This window comes from Macaca mulatta, chromosome 12 (genome assembly GCF_049350105.2).
Source record: "Macaca mulatta isolate MMU2019108-1 chromosome 12, T2T-MMU8v2.0, whole genome shotgun sequence".
Lineage (NCBI taxonomy): Eukaryota > Metazoa > Chordata > Mammalia > Primates > Cercopithecidae > Macaca > Macaca mulatta.
In genome coordinates, this window is record NC_133417.1 from 123,562,855 (window position 1) to 123,580,651 (window position 17,797).

The 17,797-nt window shown below is 46.4% G+C and overlaps 1 non-coding gene and 1 pseudogene across 1 annotated transcript; one reads left to right on the forward strand and one right to left on the reverse strand.

The window, feature by feature from the left end:
- The first annotated feature begins 97 nt into the window (after nt 1-97).
- LOC700900 (large ribosomal subunit protein eL19 pseudogene) lies at nt 98-15,504 on the forward strand (annotated as a pseudogene).
- LOC114671589 (U7 small nuclear RNA) lies at nt 6,024-6,086 on the reverse strand. Its single transcript, XR_003721624.1, has one exon. It is a non-coding gene; the product is annotated as a U7 small nuclear RNA (small nuclear RNA).
- Nucleotides 15,505-17,797: the final 2,293 nt, after the last annotated feature.

The window sequence follows — 17,797 nt, forward strand, 5'->3', positions numbered from 1 at the left end:
GCCTCCCCGCTTAGGTGCCCTTCACCCCAGGCCAACGACCTTGGCACTGGGCCCAGCTGTCTTGGATTGGGGCTGCACCTGAACTGGGGTTGGAGCCATGGACTGTGTCTTCACCTTCCTGAAGAAGGTGTTTCTATGTGCTCTGATGTGTGAGTCACCGCTATATTGGGCAGACAAACCACAGGGCCAGGCCCTGGAGTATGCAGGTCACTCTGGGTATGCCCAGCTTTGAGGGGCACCTGCTGATGGTTCTCTGGGGCTGGGGGCATCCTCCCGCTGGGCCATCTGTACTGAATGATGGGCACATGCCTCTCCTGGAGTGGCACTGAGCAGTAACAACCAGACCACATGCTTCTTGCCAAACAGCAGGTGTCACTGGCCTTACAGACCTGGACTCCAGTTCCAGCTCTGTCATTCAGTAGCCAAGTGACCTTGAGAAAGTCATTTCCCTGACCTCAGTTTCTTCACCTTCCAATGGAGAGGACAATGAGGCAGAACCTTTTAGGTGCAAGAGATAAATACTCAAAGTAGCTGAAACCAAAAGGAGAATTTACCAGCTCATGAAATTGAGAAGTGTGGGATGATGTCGTGGTGGCGTCAGGCATGGCTGAATCCAGGGACTCAATGGGAATATCTGTTCAGCTCTGCTTTCTTCAGCATTGGTATCATTCTCTGTCAGGCTTTCTCCCTGAAGTAGAAAGATGGTCTCTAGAAGTTCCAGCTTTCTAGGCTGCAACTTCATCAAAACTAGTGGAGCCTCCAATAGTTCTAAGACTTGAGTTTCACTGATCCAGCTGGGGTCGTGTGCCCAACCCTGAACCAGTCCTAGGAGTTAGGGGAATGGGCTTCTCTGACTGGCCAGGCTAGGTCTCATTTGACCACACTCAGAAGGCCAGTGTCAGATCCAGCTGAACTATGGTGGACTGAAAGTGAGGAGGGGGAGGTCAGGCGTGGTGGCTCACACCTGTAATCCCAACACTTCGAGAGGCCGAGGCAGTCGGATCACTTTCAGGTCAAGAGTCTGAGACCAGTCTGGCCAATGTGGGGAAATCCCATCTCTACTAAAAATACAAAAATTAGCTGGGTGTGGTGGTGCACACCTGTAGTCTCAGCTACTCAGGAAGCTGAGACAGGAGAATCGCTTGAACTCAGGAGGCGGAGGTTGCAGTGAGCTGAGATGGCACCACTGCACACTCCAGCCTGGGTGACAGAGTGAGACCCTGTCTCAAAAAGAAAAAAAAGGGGGCCGGGCGTGGTGGCTCACACCAGTAATCCCAGCACTTTGGGAGTCCGAGGTGGGCAGATCACAAAGTCAGGAGTTTGAGACCAGCCTAGCCAACATGGTGAAACCCCATCTCCACTAAAAGTACAAAAATTAGTTGGGCATGGTGGTGCGCGCCTGTAATCCCAGCTACTCAGGAGGCTGAGGCAGGAGAATTGCTCGAACCTGGGAGGCAGAGGTTGCAGTGAGCCAAGACCGTACCATTGCACTCCAGTCTGGTGGCAGAGTGAAACTCCATCTCAAAAAAAAAAAAAAAAAATTATGTGTCAGGTTTCTGGCTCTATGATTAATTACAGAGAGGAAATGGAGGTAGACACATGACCTCAAAGGTGCTTGAATAATATGTAGTTTTAAAAATAACCAGCAAGTAGTTCATTTGTAAATTTTTTTTCCTGGATCCCAGACTAGCTCTCTTTGCTAGAAGGTGCAGAAAAGGAGAAAGAGGGGGGATAACTGGCCAGGCTTAGGTGGTCCAGGGAAGAAGTTGAAGAAACGAACGTGAAAACCCTGTGTGTGCATGAACATGTGTGTGTCGGGGGGCGGTTTTACTCCTCCAAAGCCCTGCCCACAGGTGGAGCCTTTGAAAAAAGTGGGAACCTAACACCAGTGGTCCATAAACACTAGGCTTGGGCCAAATGCTGGACAAGGTGGTAGAAACAGAGCACTTGAAATTGGACTGATCAAGATACAAACACAGGTTCTGCTCTAATTGGCTGTGTGTAACACTGGATGGGTGACTCAGGATCACTGAGCCTCCTTGTAGAGAACTAAATGAGATGCACAGAGGTGTTAACAGCAGCCTCTCCTTCTTTTTACTGTTATCGATAAACTTAGGGTTAGTCTGCCAGGAGCAGTTGAATAAACAGATTAAGAACATGTACTCTTGGCCAGGCGCGGTGGCTCACACCTATAATCCCAGCACTTTGGGAGGCCGAGGTGGGTGGATCACAAGGTCAGGAGATCGAGACCATCCTGGCCAACATGGTGAAACACTGTCTCTACTAAAAATTAGCTGGGCATGGTGGTGCATGCCTATAATCCCAGCTACTTGGGAAGCTGAGGCAGGAGAATCGCTTGAACCAGGGAGTTGGAGGCTGCAGTGAGCTGAGATCACACCACTGCACTCCGGCCTGGCAGCAGTGTGAGACTTCGTCTGAAAAAAAAAAAAAGAACATGGACTCTGGAGGCAGCCCATATGGTTTGAAGTCCACACTTGCCATGAATAACTTGGGCAAGTTACTTAACCGTTTTATGCCTTGGTTTCTCATCTGTCAAATGGGGTGATACTACAGAGCTTATTGAAACCTACCGAGCTTTCGAAGCTTATTGTATTTTTTTTTTGAGACTGAGTCTCGCTCTGTCGCCCAGGCTGGAGTGCAGTGGCTGGATCTCAGCTCACTGTAAGCTCCGCTTCCCGGGTTCACACCATTCTCCTGCCTCAGCCTCCCGAGTAGCTGGGACTACAGGCACCCGCCACCTCGCCCGGCTAGTTTTTTGTATTTTTTTTAGTAGAGACAGAGTTTCACCGTGTTAGCCAGGATGGTCTCGATCTCCTGACCTCGTGATCTGCCCGTCTCGGCCTCCCAAAGTGCTGGGATTACAGGCTTGAGCCACCACGCCCCGCCTCGAAGCTTATTGTGAGGATTAATGAGTTACTACCTACAGAGCTTGGCACAGAGCCAGCCCGCTCCAGGTTAGGAGTTGTTCAGCAGATACTGACCCAAGCGGCCAGGCACCTGTCTACCTCACAGGCTTAGAGAGGGCAACCTACCCCGCGCCACACAGCAGGTATGTCATCCTGCTCCAGAGTGTTCCTACACTGGCCTAAAGCGCATTACAATGCTTTTTTACTTTTAGAGACGGGGTCTCCCTCCGTCCAGGCTGGAGTGCAGTAACGCAATCACTGCTCACTGCAGCCTTGAACTACTGGGCTCAAGAGATCCTTCCACTTCAGCCACTGAGTACCTGGGACTATAGGCACATGCCACCATGCCCAGATAATTTTTAAATTTTAATTTATGTATGTATTTACTGAGACTGAGTCTCACTCTGTCACCCAGGCTGGAGCTCAGTGGCCAGATCTCAGCTCACTGCAACCTCTGCCTCCTGAGTTCAAGCGATTCTCATGCCTCAGCCTCCCAAGTAGCTGGAATTACAGGCACCTGCTACTGCTCCTGGCTAAGTTTTGTATTTTTAGTGGAGATGGGGTTTCACCATATTGGCCAGGCTAGTCTCAAACTCCTGACCTCAAATGATCCACCCACCTCGGCCTCCCAAAGTGCTGAGATTACAGGTGTGAGGCACCGCACCCAGCCCAGATAATTTTTAAAAAATTTTCTGTAGAGACAGGGTCTTGCTGTGTGCTCAGGCTGGTCTCCAACTCCTGGGCTCAAACGATCCTCCTGCCTCAGCCTCCCAAAATGTTGTGATTACAGGCTTGAGCCACTGTGCCAGGCCAACACCATTTCTAAATAGATCTCTTGCCAAGAGTTAAAAAGCAGACAATAAACTGGCCATTAGTCCTGCAATCTACTTTGCCAAACTGTTTCACCCCTAGCCACTGGCAGAAGACAGCCAGCACCGAGAGGATGGAATTGGTGGCAGAGGGGTGTGCGAAGAGAATTGAGAACATGAGTTCCCACGAGGTGGGGAGGCTTTGAGGACAGGCAGGCAGGAGCCTCAAGCAGCTAGCGGGGGACCTAACCAAGGAGCAGTGAGGGTCTGGCATGGTGGTACAAGCATGTATTCTCAGATACTTGGGAGACAGGCGGGAGGATTGCTTCAGGCCCGGAGGTCAAGGCTACAGTGAGCTATGATCGTGCCTCTGCATGTTTTACAAACTGCTTTATTGAGATATAATTCACATAACACAAAATTCACCCATTAAAATGTACAATTCAGGCTGGGCACGATGGCTCATGCCTGTAATCCCAACACTTTGGAAGGCCGAGGTGGGCGGATCACAAGGTCATAAGTTCAAGACCAGCCTGACCAATATGGTGAAACCCTGTCTCTACTAAAAATACAAAAATTAGCTGGCCATGGTGGCACATGCCTATAGTCCCAGCTACTCAGAGGCTGAGGCAGGAGAATTGCCTGAACCCAGGAGGCAGAGGTTGCAGTGAGCCAAGATCGCACCACTGCACTCCAGCCCTCCAGCTAAGGTGACTGAGTGAGACTCCGTCTCAAAAAAAAAAAAAAAAAAAAAAAAAAAGAGTTCAAGACTAGCTTGGACAACATGGCAAAACCCCATCTCTACTAAAAGTACAAAAATTAGCCAGCTATGATGGTGCATGCCTGTGATCCCATCTACTCGGGAGGCTGAGGCAAGAGAATCGTTGAACCTGGAAGGCAGAGGTTGCAGTGAGCCGAGATCGTGCCACTGCACTCCAGCCTGGGCAAAAGAGCAAGACTCCATCTCAAAAAAAGTACAATTCAGTGGTTTTTAGTATATACAGCTTTGCGACCATCACCACAATATAATTTTAGAACATTTCATCATCCCAAAAAGAAACCACATGCCCATTTAATATCACTCCCTGCCTTCACCACTCCACCCTATACCAACACTATACATCCACTAATCTACTTTCTGTCTCTGTAGCTTAGCATATTTTGGACATTTCACATAATGAAGTCATACATTCTGTGGTCTTTTGTGACTGGTTTCCTTTGCTCAACATGTTTTTAAGGTTCATCCATGTTGGATACGTGTCAGTACCTCGTTGTATAGCTGGATAATATTATTTTCTTTTTTTTTTTTGCGAGACAGGTTCTCACTCTGTTACCCAGGCTGGAGTGCAGTGGCTTGGCTCACTTCAACTTCCACCTTTGGATTGAAACAAATCTCCCCCCTCAGCCTCCCAAGTAGCTGACATTACAGGTGCATGCCACCACACCTAGCTAATTGTTGTATTTTTTGTAGAGATGGGGTTTCATCATGTTCCCCAGGCTGTTCTCGAACTTTTGGGCTCAAGAGATTTGCCTGCCTCAGCCTCTCAAATGCAGGCATGAGCCACCACCCCCAACCACGATAATATTCCATAGTGTGAATATTCCACATTTTGTTTATCCATTTGGCAGCTGTTGGACAATTGGGTTGTTTCCATTTTTTTCTATTATGAACAATGCTATGAACATTAACGCAGAAGTTTTTGTGTAGACATGTGTTTTCATTTCTTTTTTTTTTTTTTTTTTTTGAGACGGAGTCTTGCTCTGTTGCCCAGGCTGGAGTGCAGTGGCGCGATCTCGGCTCACTGCAAGCTCCGCTGCCTTCCGGGTTCACGCCATTCTCCTGCCTCAGCCTCCCTAGAAGCTGGGACTACAGGCGCCCACCACCACGCCCGGCTAATTTTTTTTTATTTTTAGTAGAGATGGGATTTCACTGTGTTCACCAGGATGGTCTTGATCTCCTGACCTTGTGATCCGCCCGCCTCGGCCTCCCAAAGTGCTGGGATTACAGGCGTGAGCCACCGCACCTGGCCTCTTTTTTTTATATACTTTCAGTTCTGGGATACATGTGCAGAATGTGCAGGTTTGTTACATAGGTATACACGTACCATGGTGGTTTGCTGCACCCGTCAACTCGTCATCTACATTAGGTATTTCTCCTAATGCTATCCTTCCCCTAGCCCCGTTTTCAATTCTTTTGGGTATATACCTAGGAGTGGAATTGCTAAGACATAGTAACTCCATATTTAGCTTTTTGTTTTTTGTTATGTTTTATTTTGCTTTTTTACTTAGGGGACTTTCCAGCAAAAACCAAAAGCCCCACTAGACAAATTCTAAAAGAGCTGTAACACTACATTTAGCTTTTTGGGGAACTTCCAAACTGCTTTCCAAAGCAGCTATGAGTTTTCTTGGGTTTTTTTTTTGTTTGTTTGTTTTTTGTTTTTTGTTTTTGTTTTTTGAGACAGAGTCTCACTCTGTCACCCAGGCTGGAGTGCAGTGGCTCGATTATAGCTCACTACAGCCTCAACCTCCCAGGCTCAAACAGTCCTCTCATCTCAGCCTCCCAAGTAAGTAAGACTACAGGCACGTGACACCACGCCCAGCTAATTATTTGATTTTTTGTAGAGATGGAGTCTTACTTTGTATCCCAGGCTGGTCTTGAACTCCTGGGCTCAAGGAATCCTCCCGCCTCAGCCTCCTAAAGTGCTAGGATTACAGGCATGAGCCACCGTGCCTGGCCACATAAGTTTTCTTGATGCCACTGATGGTAGCTTATGTGTAGAGGAAAGGTTATTTAGAATTGACTTTGGCTTTTAAAAATGAATATTCAATTTTTTTTCTCAATTCTTAATATACAAATTTTATTTTATTTTATTTTAACCGATTTTTTTTTTTTTAATTTTTTTTTTTTAAGATGGAGTCTCACACTGTGGCCTGGGCTGGTGTGCACTGGCGTGATCTCGGCTCGCTGCAACCTCCACCTCCCGGGCTCAAGTGATTCTCCTGCCTCAGCCTCCCAAGTAGCTAGGATTACAGGTGCCCACCACCAGGCCCAGCTAATTTTTTGTATTTTTAGTACAGACAGGGTTTCAGTAAGTTGACCAGGCTGGTCTTGAACTCCTGACCTCGTGATCCGCCTGCCTTGGCCTCCCAAAATGCTGGGATTACAGGCGTGAGCCACCACGTCTGTCCTTTTTACCTTTTAAGTTCAGGGGTACATGTGCAGGATGTGCAGGTTTGTTACACAGGTAAACGTGTGTCATGGACGTTTGTTGTACAAATTATTTCATCACTGAGGTATTAAGCCTATTACACATTAGTTATTTTTCCTGATCCTCTCCCTCCTCCCACCCTCCACCCTCCAATAGGCCCCAGTGTGTGTTCACCTCTATGCATCCATGTGTTCTCATTATTTAGCTCCCACTTATTTATTTATTTATTTATTATTTATTTATTTATTTGAGACGGAGTCTCACCTGTCGCCCAGGCTGGAGTGCAGTGGCGCAATCTCGGCTCACTGCAACTTCCATCTCCCGGGTTCATGCCATTCTCCTGCCTCAGCCTCCCAAGTAGCTGGGACTACAGGCACCTGCCACCATGCCCGGCTAATTTTTTGTATTTTTAGTAGAGACGGGGGTTTCACTGTGTTGACCAGGATGGTCTCGATCTCCTGACCTCGTGATCTGCCCACCTCGGCCTCCCAACGTGCTGGGATTACAGGCGTGAGCCACTGCGCCTGGCCTTATCTCCCACTTATAAGTAAGAACATGCAGTATTTGGTTTTCCGTTCCTGCGTTAGTTTGCTGAGGATAATAGCCTCTGGCTCCACCCATGTCCCTGCAAAGAATATGATCTCATTTTTTATGGCTGCATAGTATTCCATGGTGTATATGTACCATATTTTCTTTATCCAGTCTATCATTGATGGGCATTTAGGTTGATTCCATGTCTTTGCTATTGTGAATAATGCTGCAATGAACATACACGTCCATGTATCTTTATATGTATTAGTCTGTTTTCACACTGCTATAAAGTCATACCCCAGACTGGGTAATTTATAAAGAAAAGAGGTTTAATTGATTCACAGTTCTGCATGGCTGGGGAGGCCTCAGCAAACTTACAATCATGGTGGAAGGGAAAGAGGTACATCTTACACAGCAGTAGGCAAGACAGACTGAACAAAGCTAAGGGGGAAGAGCTCCTTATAAAACCATCAGATCTCGTGAGAACTCACTCACTATCATAAGAACAGGATGGGGGAAACTGCCTCCATAATCCAATCACTTCCCAGCAGGTTTCTCCCTCAACATCTGGTGATTACAATTCAACATGAAATTTGGGGCCAGGCGCAGCGGCTCACGCCTATAATCCCAGCACTTTGGGAGGCCAAGGCGGGCAGATCACCTGAGGTCAGGAGTTCGAGACCAGCCTGGCCAATATGGTGAAACCCCATCTCTACTAAAAATACAAAACTTAGCAAGGCACGGTGGTGAGCGCCTGTAATCCCAGCTACTCAGGAGACTGGGGCAAGAGAATCTCTTAAACCCAGGAGGCAGAGGTTGAAGTGGGCCAAGATCACACCACTGTACTACAGCCTGGGCAACAGAGTGAGATTCCGTCTCAAAAAAAAAAAAAAAGATGAAATTTGGATGGGGGCACAAAGCCACGCCATATCACTATAATAGAACAATTTATATTCCTTTGCGTATATAACCAGTAATGGGATTGCTGGGTTGAATGGTAGTTCTGTCTTTAGGTCTTTGAGGAATCACCACACTGTCTTCCACATTGGTTGAACAAATTTATACTCCCACCAACAATATATAAGCGTTCCTTTTTCTCTACAACCTTTCCAGCATCTGTTATTTTTTTACTTTTTAATAACAGCCATTCTGACTGGTATGAGACGGTATCTCATTGTGGTTTTGATTTGCATTTCTCTAATGATGAGTGATGTTGAGCTTTTGTTCATGTGTTTGTTGCTCACATGTATGTCTTCTTCTTTTTTTTTTTTTTTTTTTTTTTTTGAGATGGAGACTTGCTCTGTTGCCAGGCTGGAGTGCAGTGGCACGATCTCAGCTCACTGCAACCTCCGCCTCCTGGGTTCAAGTGATTCTCCTGCCTCAGCCTCCCGAGTAGCTGGGACTACAAGAGGGTGCCACCACATCCAGCTAATTTTTGTATTTTTAGTAGACAGAGTTTCACCATGTTGGCCAGAATGGTTTCGATCTCTTGACCTCGTGATCTGCTCACCTCGGTATCCCAAAGTGTTGGGATTACAGGCATGAGCCACTGTGCCCAGCCTATGTCTTCTTTCAAGAAGTGTCTTTTCATGTCCTTTGCCCACTTTTTTTTTTCCTCGAGACGGAGTCTCGCTCTGTCGCCCAGGCTGGAGTGCAGTAGTGCAATCTCGGCTCACTGCAACCTCCACCTCCAGAGTTCAAGCAATTCTCCTGCCTCAGCCTCCCAAGTAGCTGGGATTACAGGCACCCACCACCATGCCCGACTAATTTTTGTATTTTTAGTAGAGACGGGGTTTCACCATGCTGGCCAGGCTGGTCTGGAACTCCTGACCTCAGGTGATCCGCCCACCTTGGCCTCCCAAAGTGCTAGGATTACAGACCCGAGCCACCACACCCGGTCGTCCTTTGCCTACTTTTTAATGGGGTTGGTTTTTTCTTATACTTTTTTTTTTTTTTTTTTAGACAGAGTCTCACTCTGTTGCCCAGGCTGGAGTGCAGTGGCCAGATCTCGGCTCACTGCAAGCTCCGCCTCCCGGGTTCACACCATTCTCCTGCCTCAGCCTCCTGAGTAGCTGGGACTACAGGCGCCCGCCACCTCGCCCGGCTAGTTTTTTGTATTTTTTAGTAGAGACAGGGTTTCACTGTGTTAGCCAGGATGGTCTCGATCTCCTGACCTCATGATCCGCCCGTCTCAGCATCCCAAAGTGCTGGGATTACAGGCTTGAGCCACCGTGCTTGGCCTTCTTATACATTTCTTTAAGTTCCTTATAGATACTGGATATTAGACCTTCGTCAGATGCATAGTTTGCAAGAGTTTTCTCCCATTCTTTTTTTTTTTTTTTTTTTTTTTTGAGACAGAGTCTTGCTCTGTCGCCCAGGCTGGAGTGCAGTGGCCAGATCTCAGCTCACTGCAAGCTCCGCCTCCCGGGTTCACGCCATTCTCCTGCCTCAGCCTCCGGAGTAGCTGGAACTACAGGTGCCCGCCACCTCGCCCGGCTAGTTTTTTGTATTTTTTTAGTAGAGACTGGGTTTCACCATGTTAGCTAGGATGGTCTTGATCTTGTGACCTCTTGATCCGCCCGTCTCGGCCTCCCAAAGTGCTGGGATTACAGGCTTGAGCCACCGCGCCCGGCCGTGTTTTCTCCCATTCTGTAGGTTGTCTTTTTACTCTGTTGGTAGTTTCTTTTGCCGTGCAGAAGCTCTTTAGTCTTAATTAGATCCCATTTGCCAATTTTTGTTTTTGGTGCAATTGCTTTTGGTGTATTCATCATGAAATACTTGCCCGTGCCTATGTCCGGAATGGTATTTCCTAGGTTGTCTTCCAGGAATTTTATGGTTTTAGGTTTTACATTTAAGCCTTTAATCCATCTTGAGTTAATTTTTGTATATGGTGTAAGGAAGTGGTCTAGTTTAAATTTTCTGCATATGGCTAGCCAGTACTCCCAGCTTATTGAATAAGCAATCCTTTCCCCATTGCTTGTTTTTGTCAGGTTTTGTCAAAGATCAGACAGTTATAAGTGTGTGGTCTTATTTCTGGGTTCTCTATTCTGTTCCATTTTTATGTGTCTGTTCTTTTTTATTATTATTATTGGTTTTAAGGAGTGGAACATTTAATAGGCAAGAAGGGGCAAGAAGGAAGGGAGAAGACAGAAGGAAGAAGCTCCCCTCTACAGAGACAGAGAGAGGAAGGCTCTCCAAAGCCGAAAGAGGAGGTTCCCAAGTGTGGTGGACACCAGCCAGCTATATATGCAGAGGCTGGAGGAGGTGATGTCTGATTTGCATAGGGCTCAGGGGATTGGATCGACCAGGCATGTCGTTCACGAAACCTGCGGAAAAAGCAACCCCTCCCACCATAGCCTTTTCAATATGCAGGCTGTAATCACCTCTGTAATCCCAGCACTTTGGGAGGCCGAGGCGGGCAGATCACGAGGTCAGGAGATCGAGACCATCCTGGCTAACACGGTTAAACCCCGTCTCTACTAAACAAATACAAAAAATTAGCCGGGTGCGGTGGCAGGCGCCTGTGGCCCCAGCTACTCGGAGGCTGAGGCAGGAGAATGGCCTGAACCCAGAAGGCGGAGCTTGTAGTGAGCCAAGATTGCGCCATTGCACTCCAGCCTGGGTGACAGAGCGAGACTCCTTCTCCGCCCCCCTCCCCCGAAAAAATCCTAGCTGACTTTGTGATAGTAAAACTTATATGCTTCCTTTTTGTCAGTAACTGTTATCCCGGTTATAAGGATAATAATTAAGCAAAATACAACAGCAATGCAAACTGTCCAATATTTTAGTGAGAAGGTGCTACTGTGTATAACATTATTATAAATAGTAGAGTGAAGACAGCAATTCCCACAAGTGTGGTGTGGCAGATAATTTCCATCTAAAATTTTACTTGCCAGCTGGGCGTGGTGGCTCAGGCTCGTAATCCCAGCACTTCGGGAGGCCAAGGCAAGCAGATCACCTAAGGTTGGGAGTTCAAGACTAGCCTGACCAACATGGAGAAACTCCGTCTCTACCAAAAATACAAAAACTTAATGAGGTATGGTGGCGTATGCCTGTAATCCCAGCTATTCAGAAGGCTGAGGCAGGAGAATTGCTTGAACCCGGGGAGGCAGAGGTTGCAGTGAGCCAAGATTGTTCCATTGTCTTCCAGCCTGGGCAACAAGAGCAAAACTCTGTCTCAAAAAAAGAAATTTTACTTGCCAAGATATGCAATTCCCCTTTGAGGGTCTATGAAGTTCCTTGGCTTTATTTTCCCAAGCAAAGAAACCTCCAGGTTATGAGCACCTTACTCACTTTCTTTACCTGGCAAAATCTGAAAGATAATTGCCCAGAGCTAGCATATTGATTCACCTTTTTACCTTACCCATCCCCCCCCCTTTTTTTTTCCCCAAGCTGTGGAAGATCACCTCATGATTCACAGGAATAAGCAGGGTGATTCTAAAATGTAGGCAAAAAGCTTAAAAACAATGAATGAAACTAGGATTTAATGACAAACGTATGATAAGCTTTGGATCAAAATTTTTCTCTTCCGTCCTCATTTTTGGCAAGCACTAATTACGAATAAACTTTAGTCCTGTTAGAAATAAATTTTCAGTGCTGCAAAAGAAAGAGCACTCAAGGCCGGGCTCGGTGGCTCACACCTGTAATCCCAGCAATTTGGGAGGCCAAGGTGGGTGGATCACGAGGTCAGGAGATCAAGGCCATCCTGGCTAACACGGTGAAACCCCATCTCTACTAAAAACACAAAAAATTAGCCAGGTGTGGTGGCAGGCACCTGTAGTCCCAGCTACTCGGGAGGCTGAGGCAGGAGAATGGAGTGAACCAGGGAGGCGGAGTTTGCACTGAGCTGAGATCACACCACTGCACTCCAGCCTGGGCAACAGAGCAAGACTCCATCTCAAAAACGAATAACAAAAAAAGAAACAGCACTGGCACATAAATTTAATGTTCTCAGCAAAGCAATTTTACTTCTATAGAAGGGTGTGTCTCACAGATGGAGCAATGGCAAGAGCAGACCTGAACAAGGGAGGGGAAGGGGTTCTTATCCTAACACAGCTAGTCCCTACTGCTGTGTCTTTCCCCTATTGGCTAGGGTTGGACCACACAGTCTAAGCTAATTCCGATTGGCTATTTTAAAGAGAGTAGGGGTATGAGCCGGAGTGGCAGGATAGGTAGTTTGGCAGGAAGGATGGTTACAGAACAGGTGACTCAGGATGACTAAAACCAGAGCAGGTGGCCAAGGGTGACTAAGGTCATAGCAGGTGATAGAGGCTAGGAGGGGGTTGTTTACTATAACTAGGGGCAAGGAGATGTAAAGAATGAGAAACTTTAAAATGAAGAACAAAGAACAGTAGAGCTGAACATAATGATACATTGGTTCTTTGAAGAGGATCTCAGAACTCATTGTACTTAACAATTTACAGGCTAAAACCTTTGAAGAGGAATTTATTATATCCTATAATCTTATACTTGGCCTGATTATCTGCATAAAGTGCAGCAAGAATGGTTATTTTTACTTACATAGGACTTTTGGATTGGCTTTAATGAAACTCTGTTTCACAAGGAATTTCAGATAAGACTTTTAAAGCCGAGCCCAGCCATGGGTTTGCATCCTCTAACACCTGTGAATTGGGTGATCCTCTGCTCTTGAGGTCCCAAGATAAACGCAGAGCTTCCAGACCTGTTAGAAAGTTATGTGTCTGTTCTTTTACCGGTACCATGCTGTTTGGTTACTGTGGCCCTGTAGTGTAATTTGAAGTCAGGTAGCGTGATGCATGCAGCTTTATTCTTTTTGCTTGGGATTGCCTTAGTTATTTGGGCTCTTTTTTCATTCTGTATGAATTTTAACATAGTTTTTTCTAGTTCTATGAAGAATGACAATTGTAGTTTAACGGGGATAGCATTGAATCTATAAATTGCTTTGACTAGCATGGCCATTTTATGATATTGATTCTTCCTATCCATGAGCATGGAATGTTTTTCCATTTGTTTATGTCATCTCTGAGTTCTCTGCACAAGATCTTTCACTTCCCTTGTTAGCTCTATTCCTAGGTGGTTTATTCTTTTTGTGGCAATAGTGAATGGGAGTTCGTTCATGAATTGGCTCTCTGCTTGCCTGTTGTTGATATATAGGAATGCTAGCAATTTTTGCACATTGATTTTGTATCCTGAGACTTTGCTGAAGTTGCTAATCAGCTTAAGAAGCTTTTGGGCTGAGATGATGGGGTTTTCTAGATATAAGATCACGTCATCTTCATACAGGGATAGTTTGACTTCCTCTCTTCTTATTTGAATGCCCTTTTTTTTCTTTCTCTTGACTGATTGCTTTGGCCAGAACTTCCAATACTATGTTGAATAGAAAAAATATAAATTTTAAAACATAAGTATTTTTAAAACTTTTAAGTTCAACTTACCAGTCATATAATTCTCATCATAAACCTAGTGAATGTTAACATTTTTTAGAAACAGGGTCTGACTATGTTGCCCAGGCTGGTCTTCAACTCCTGGCTTCAAATGATCCACCCACCTCGGCCTCCCAAAGTGCTGGGATTACAGGTGTAAGCCCCTGCACCCAGCCAAGGGGGCTTTAATTAATAATTGGTTGGTCTTCTTTTCAAAATTAAAACTGCTTTAGGCAGCTTATACTGCAGTTGTTCATCCAATATATTCTATTTCTTTTTTTAAAGCGATTGATTGATAAACCAGCCTCCTTAATACCCTTACTGCAAACTAATAAAAGTAAACATATAAATACAGTAAATCTTAATTTCTTTTTTTTTTTTTTTTTTGAGATAGAGTCTCACTCTGTCACCGAGGCTGGAGTGCAGTGGCTCAATTTCGCCTCAGTGCAAGCTCCACCTCCCGGGTTCACGCCATTCTCCTGCCTCAGCCTCTCCAGTAGCTGAGACTACAGGTGCCCGCCACCACGTCTGGCTAATTTTTTGTATTTTTAGTAGAGACAGGGTTTCACCATGTTAGCCAGGATGGTCTCGATCTCCTGGCCCTGTGATCTGCCCGCCTCGGCCTCCCAAAGTGCTGGGATTACAGGCGTGAACCACTGCACCTGGCTTTATTTCATTATTTTTTTAATGTTCTGGTTCTACTTGCAATCTCAATAAGAAACTTTAAAATTCTAAATCAATTATTCAGTGACCTAATTTAAACTCGAATCTGCAGACATATCTTTTAAGCACTCTAATATGCCAATTTTGAACATTTTAAGAACCCGAAAGAACACAGCTGTTTCCTTTCGCTGCTGCAGCCACAGCCATAAGTACGCTCAGGCTTTAGAAGAGGTTCGCTTCTAGTGTCCTCCGCTGTGGCAAGAAGAAGGTCTGGTTGGACCCCAATGAGACCAGTGAGATCGCCAATGCCAGCTCCCATCAGCAGATCCAAAAGCTAATCAAAGATGGGCTGATCATCCGCAAGCCTGTGATGGGCCGTTCCCGGGCTCCATGTCGGAAAAACACCTTGGCCGGCCGGAAGGGCAGGCACACGGGCATAGGTAAGCGGGAGGGCACAACCAACGTCCGAATGCCAGAGGTCACGTGGATAAGGAGAATGAGGATTCTGCTGGCTACTCAGAAGATACCGTGAATCTAAGAAGATTGGTCGCCACATGTATCACAGCCTGTACCTGAAGGTGAAGGGGAATGTGTTCAAACACAAGCGGATTCTCCTGGAACACATCCACAAGCTGAAGGCAGACAAGGCCTGCAAGAAGCTCCTGGCTGACCAGGCTGAGGCCCGCAGGTCTAAGACCAAGGAATTGTGGGTGGAGGATTACCCAGGTGCTGAGGCAAGAGACTCAAGGCACAGACTCTTTCAGTATAATAAAGAAAATAGTGGCCGGGCGCGGTGGCTCAAGCCTGTAATCCCAGCACTTTGGGAGGCCGAGGCGGGTGGATCACGAGGTCAGGAGATCGAGACTATCCTGGTTAACATGGTGAAACCCCGTCTCTACTAAAAATACAAAAAACTAGCCGGGCGTGGTGGCGGGCGCCTGTAGTCTCAGCTACTTGGGAGGCTGAGGCGGGAGAATGGCGTGAACCCAGGAGGCAGAGCTTGCAGTGAGCCAAGATCAGCCACTGCACTCCAGCCTGGGAGACACAGCGAGACTCCGTCTCAAAAAAAAAAAAAAAAAAGAAAAGAAAAAAAAAAAAGAAAATAGTTAGAATAAGAATAGTCAGAATACAAATTAGATATAGAGATGATCATGGATAATTATCAATCATTATTATAAACATTATTAATCATTAGCTTTTAATATTACTCTTTGTTGCATTACTAATAAAACCTAGGAATAACCGGCAGGTATAGGGTCAGGTGCTGAAGGGACATTGTGAGAAGTGACCTAGAAGGCAAGAGGTGAGCCCTCTGTCACGCCCACATAAGGTCCGCTTGAGGGCTCCTTGGTCATGTGGTAATGCCAGTGTCTGGGAAGACGCCCATTACTTATCTGACATCCCGCAAAAGGGAGTCTCCTTTCCCTGGAGGAGTCAGGGAACACTCTGCTCCACCAGCTTCTTGTGGGAGGCTGGATATGATCCAGGCCTGCCTGCAGTCATCCAGAGGCCTAAACCCCTCCCTGTGGTGCTTGTCCACTTTCATGTTCCTCCCGTACTCCTGGTTCCTCTTTGAAGTTTGTAGTAGATAACAGTAGAAGTAACAGTGAAAGTCTTAAAGTCTTTGATCTTTCTTTTTTTTTTTTTTTTTTTTTGAGACGGAGTCTTGCTCTGTGGCCCAGGCTGGAGTGCAGTGGTGCGATCGCGGCTCACTGCAAGCTCCGCCTCCCAGGTTCACGCCATTCTTCTGCCTCAGCCTCCCAAGTAGCGGACTACAGGCGCCGGCCACCAGGCCCAGCTAATTTTTTTTGTATTTTTAGTAGCGACGGAGTTTCACCGTGTTAGCCAGGATGGTCTCGATCTCCTGATCTTGTGATCCACCCGCCTCGGCCTCCCAAAGTGATGGGATTACAGGCGTGAGCCACCGCTCCCAGCCTGATCTTTCTTATAAGTGCATAGAAGAAAATGCTGATGTATTCTCTCTCTCTGCTTCGGCTACCTAAGAGGGAAGGGCACCCTGTCCTGTGATCATGTGACTTGCTTCACCTTGTCAATCACTTAGAAGAGTCACCCTTCTTACCCTGCCCCCTTGTCTTCTATGCAATAAATATCAGCGCGCCCAGCCGTTCGGGGCCACTACCGGTCTCCAAGTCTTGATGGTAGTGGTCCCCCAGGCCCAGCTGTTTTCTCTTTATCTCTTTGTCGTGTGTCTTTATTTATTACAATCTCTCATCTCCACACACGGGGAGAACACCCGCTAAGCCCTGTAGAGCTAGACCCTACAGGTGGATCACTTGAGGTCAGGAGTTCAAGACCAGGCTGGCCAACATGGTGAAACCCTGTCTCTACTAAAAATACAAAAATTAGCTAGGTGTGGTAGCGGGTGCCTATAGTCCCAGTTACTTGGGAGACTGAGGCAAGAGAATCACTTGAACCTGGCAGGAAGAGGTTGCAGCTGAGATCATGCCACTGCATTCTAGCCTAGGTGACAGAGTGAGACTCCATCTCAAAAATAATTAAAATAAAAACAAACAAACAAATAAATAAGAATAATAAAAATAAAAATACAAAAATTAGCCAGGCTTGGTGGCACACTCCTGTAGTTCCAGATACTCAGGAGGCTGAGGCAGGAGAATCACTTGAACTCAGGAGGCAGAGATCGCAGTGAGTCAAGGTGGTGCCACTGCACTCCAGGCTGGTGACAGAGCAAGACTCTTTTAAAAAAAAAAAAAAAAAAAAAAAGTGCCTCACCAGGAGCAAGTCCAGTGGAAGAGTTTGCTATGATTGTCATTGTTGTTATCATTATTGTTACATGTACTAGAACTGTAACTTGCAGAGATATTCACGTAGCATCTAATTGGATTGTGTGCATGTGAGGCTCTGTCTGACTTTGGGTCATATCTTCTAAGGTCATTTTTTTTTTTTTTTTTTTTTTGAGACAGATTACAGGCATGTGCCACCACTCCCTGGTAATTTTTGTATTTTTAGTAGAGATGGGTTTCACCATGTTGCCCAGGCTGGATCTCAAACTCCTGGCCTCAAGTGATCCACTCGCCTGGGACTCCTAAAGTGCTGGGATTGCAGGCATGAGCCACTTCGCCTGGCCTCTTCTAAGGTCATTCTAATGATTCATTTCTTCACTCTGCCTCTTAAGAATATCAAATGTGGGCCGGGCACGGTGGCTCACACCTGTAGTCCCAGCACTCTGGGAGCCTGAGGCAGTCAGATCACAAGCTCAGGAATTCAAGACCAGCCTG